Raw genomic sequence first — 4924 nt, forward strand, 5'->3', positions numbered from 1 at the left:
CCCCCACACTCAGTGCAACTCATCACTGCCACCCCTCTAGGATAAGTTAGAGTGTCTAACTCTTACTCAAAGATTTAACCTAAGCCGCTAATGATGTGACTGCATCAATCTCATGAAGTCCTGCTATCTTCTTTTTATCTCGTATGTTCCACTGATAACTCTTCACAGGCATTTCTTCAATAAGATATCAGGCTTCTTCGGGGGTCTTGCTTCCTAAGCTACCTTCTGCTATGGCATCAAGTAACTGCTTCATGCTTGTTTTCAAACCACTATAGAAAGTTTGAATAATCATCCACTCGGTGAACCCATGTTGAGGACATTTCCTCAAGAGCTCCTTGAACATATCCCATGTCTCGAAAAGAGATTCTAATTTTGTTTGTACAAAAGAGGATATTTTATTCCTAAGCTTCACAGATTTTTCAGGAGGGAAATATCGGGCAAGAAAAGCTTTTACCATCTCCTCCCAAGTAGTCATCGATGCTCAAAGTAATGAATGTAGCCATTGCTTTGCTCTCCCTTTTAAGGAAAATGGGAAGTTCCTCAACTTGATAGCCATAAATTTTGAGCATGTCGCACACTTTCAAGAAGTTATCAATATGATTGTTTGGATCCTCATCGGCCAAACCATTAAACTGTGCTAACTGTTGTAACATCTAGATGAAGCCTGGTTTGAGCTCAAAACTCTGAGCTATAATCGGTGCCCACACAATACTAGACTACGTGCCAACAACTATGGGTCTGGCATAACCTGAGAGAGTCTTTTGCTGCTTATTCTATTTTGCCACATTATCAGACCCTTCACCTTCTATTTCAACTTGATTTGATTGTTCTTGAATAGGTTCTTTTCCCTATCTATGAATTTTTCTTCCAATATCCGGATCACCTTCAACCAATGTCGAAGGGTTTCCTCTAATCACGACCTTGAGCTACAACCCAAAAAAAACAAATCAGAATGATGGAGGAATAAGAAAGTGTGAAATAGAACAAGTGATGAATAGCTAAAATAGCAAAGTGCAAAATGCTTCCAAAATGCCTATTCCTCGGCAATGGCGCCAAAAACTTGACACACCCCTTGCGTGTGCATACCGCAAGTGCACGGGTTGTTGAAATAATAAAGTAACACGGTGAGTGGGTAGTCATATCCATAGCGAATAGTGCTCAGAAGCACAAGTATTGCTATTTAATATAGTGAAAATGATTGGAAGGATGTGTGAACAATATCAATGCAAATATACATAAAGAAAAGAAGAAAGAGACAGAATAGAAATAAGGAGAGGTAATCAATGGAAAATGGGGCACTAGGACATTGCTCACAATAGGACTATTGTTTCAAGTGCAAGACTCCTCGTTATGCCTCCTAACTTATGTCTAATGAGTCATGGAAATCCTAAGACACACGATATCAAACCTAAGGTTAATCGTGACTAACCCTCACACTATACCCCAGTGGAAAGGGATACTCTTGACGCCTCACACTGTGTGGGGTTACATGAAGATCTGGAGACTCCAAAGTGATAAATCCTATTCCCTAATATAGATCTAACCCTTTGTTCCAGGGAAAGACCCCTAGTCACAATTAAGCCTCAGCACTAAGGATTACTTCAATGCTTCACTCTGTTGCTTGTGTAACTAAGCCCTAGTGGAGTTTGTCTCTTTAGCACTTCACTCTATTATGACCGCAAAGAACTCATAGAACATGGAGGTAGGATAAATCACATAGGAAGGGAAAGGGGATGTTCCCGCTACCTCTTGACTCACCCTCTCGACCCTCTCCAACCTTGTTTTGTCTAACCATCATGGCTGTATCACTCATCCACAAGGATTACCAAGATAGATTCTCAACCCTAGTGTCACTCTTAAGGAAAATCAATGCAATAAACATTCAAGGTTGGAACATAATTAAAACATCAATTAAATAAGCAAAACAAGAGTTAAAAAAATCAAAAATCATCCTATGATTTACAAGTCCAAGCACCTACTAGGGGTTTAGCTCTCCATGGAGCAATACACAATCAACAATGAAATCAAAAGTAAAAGCATGCTATCCATAGATAAAACCGTTGAGCATTTGTACTTAGATCCATGGAGAGCTAAACCCCTAGTGGGTACTTGGGTATTTGTGAACCCTAGGATGTATTTGTTTCATTGAATCTCTTTGTTATGCTTTCAGTTAATTGATGTTTGTTGTGAGTTCCAACCTTGAATGCTTGATTGTATGAACATTTCCCCTAGAGTGACACTAGGGTTGAGAGTTCTTGTTGGTAACCTAGTGAGTGAGTGACACACCATGAGGGTTAGGCAAAGCTAGGTTGGAGAGGGTTGAGAGGGTGAGTCAAGAGGTACAGGAGCGTCCCCTTTCCTCTCCGGCATGATAGATTCTATCTCCGTTCCTCGAGTTCTTTGCGGCCATAATAGAGTGAATGGTCTAAGGAATGACCCTCCGCTGGGGCTTAGTTGCGCGTGCAACAGAGTGAAGCATTGAGTGATCTTAGTATCTAGGGTTTAATCGTGGTTAGGGACCTTCCACCTGGACCAAAGGGTTAGGTCTATAATTAGTAAGAGATTTATCACTTGGAATCCCTAGAGCTCATTGCAACTCTATTCGAGTGCGAGGTTGAGAGGTTATCTAATCTCTCCTCTGGGACATGTATAGAGTTAGGGATAGTTGACCTTAGATTTGGGACTATGTATTTAAGGATTTCCACAACTCACCATTGCATTGATTAGGAAGCATAATAGAGGGTTCTTGCACTTGAACGATTGTCCTAGGCGGAGCATTATCCAAGTACCACATCTTTATCGATTCCCTTACCTCCTCCTTTACTCGTGCTCTCTTACTTGTTATTTTTACTTTTGAGAATTGAATCATTGTCACACTTATCACTACTAATCTTTCACATAGCTAAGAAGTGGATTAAGTGTTTTTTATTCCCTACTCCCTGTGGATTCGATACCCGCTCATCCGGGATTATTACTTCGACAAACCCGTGTACTTGCGGGATATACGCAAGGAGATCTTATCAACCCCCAAAGTAATGTCTCGGCGGACGGGCTCCTGAATGGAGAATAGTCAGTACCAACTTCCCACACTAAAAAGCTCTCAAACCACATTAGCAAGACTAATCTCCTCTAGTGCATCTCAATCAATAAAGCGTGACTGTCCAATCTTGAGATGCTGGAGACGCTTGAACCTCTACTGATGAATAGGATTAGGAAACTCAACTTCTGGTGATGGCGTTGGCTCCCTATCATGGCGAGGACATTTCATAGCTAATTTCATGGTATGTGGTGTCATACCTGCGAAGAAAATATTGAAAAAAGTTAGTTCATCATGAATACGATGTAAACATGGCACCACGCGCCTGAGGGTAGTGAGCCAGGGAAGAAATATGGCTAGTTGGTCACTGTTGTAATACCCTGAACTTGTGGATAACTGTTAGAAAATATATTCAGGGTATTACTACGATTGCGATAAGGTTTTCTGATTAATCTTGTTGAGAAACCCCGGTGAAAAGAATAAGGACTTAAATGTGAAAGTTTATAACAGATTTTTGGGTTAAAGAGTAATTAAAAAAAGGATTGATATAAAATGTTTACGAAAACCAAGGATCGAAAGGTAAGATGAAGGGATCTTTTTGAAATGTTGTTTTTATAATCCAGGGATCATTGAATAATTTGAAAGGACCTTTTTGAGAATACTATTTCATAATTCAGGGGATCATTGGTGAGTTTTTTTCAAATGATCTGTTTTGTAAGAAATTATATTTTTGAGGGACTAAAGCGTGAATTTCGTCTGAAAAACTTAAGTTGGAGAAAAACTACGGATTTTTGATGGTTCATCTTCTTCTCCATCTTTGTGCTACAGTACCCGAGAGAGAGAAAAAAAAGGAGAGATTTGGAGAGAAATTTGGGGAGACAAAGCTTGATACTTGGAGGGGAGCATGGATGAAGCCCTCTTTGGTAAGGATTTTGGTAGTTTATGTATTAATTACTTGGATGTGTGTGTATGTATTTTGCATTGAAAATTTTATGATTTTATTAGAAAAGAGAGAGCTTGATGATGGAAAATGATGATTTATTGTTAATAAACATTGTTGCTTCAATTTTGGTTGGAAAATACTTGTATTTGTAATGAATCTAGCTTGAATGGAGGATGAGATTTTCGGTTTTACTGTACCAATTACTGTAGCAACGAGATTAGGGTTTGGTTTGATTAATTAAGTTGATGATTATGATGATTAAGGTGTTAATGATGATGGTTGGATTGAAATTGGTTGGGTTTAGCCAAATTGATTTGGTTGAGTTGAATTGAATTGATTGAGTTGAGTTTGATTTGGTTTAACCAAGTTCATTTAATTGAATTGGAATTGGGTTTGGACGAGAATTGAAGTGGTTGGGTTTAATTGAATTGATCTGGTCTGGGTTTGATCAAATCAAGTTGAGTGTAGTTGGACTTGAATGGTTTGGTTGAATTAAATTGGTTGAAGTTGATTTGGGTTTGGTTTGGATGTTGGGCTACGGGTTTTGGGCCGAACCAAGTTGGTTCAACAGAATTTGTATAAGAATTAAGTTGGTTCAAGGCTGGTTGGTTTAATTAAACCTGGTTCAGTGAATTTGAGTTTGGTTCAGTGAATTTGATCTTGGTTCAGCGGAATTGAGGCTGGTTCAGGTTGGTTCATAATAGTCTAGCCCAAATTGAGTTGGCTTAATTGTAATTGGAGACCAGTTTGATTATGCAAGGTCAGGTTTGAACCGATTGGAGTGAGTGGGCCAATAGAGAGTCTACTATTGTTCCTTGTTTTTTTTTCTTTTTATTTAAATGTGGTATTTATTTTTATTATATTATTCTGTTATGTGTTGTTCCGGCTTGAGAGGGAGTTCCGGGCCTAGCAAGGAACTCAAGGACACCAGTGAGTTGGTAGTG

General features: G+C 39.1%; 1 non-coding gene across 1 annotated transcript; it reads left to right on the top strand.

Moving 5' to 3' along the window:
* The first annotated feature begins 302 nt into the window (after positions 1 to 302).
* LOC120252639 lies at positions 303 to 409 on the top strand. The gene has a single exon (XR_005534096.1). It is a non-coding gene; the product is annotated as a small nucleolar RNA R71 (small nucleolar RNA).
* The last annotated feature ends 4515 nt before the right edge of the window (positions 410 to 4924 follow it).

The sequence above is a fragment of the Dioscorea cayenensis genome, chromosome 21, assembly GCF_009730915.1.
Source record: "Dioscorea cayenensis subsp. rotundata cultivar TDr96_F1 chromosome 21, TDr96_F1_v2_PseudoChromosome.rev07_lg8_w22 25.fasta, whole genome shotgun sequence".
In the NCBI taxonomy this organism is placed as follows: domain Eukaryota; kingdom Viridiplantae; phylum Streptophyta; class Magnoliopsida; order Dioscoreales; family Dioscoreaceae; genus Dioscorea; species Dioscorea cayenensis.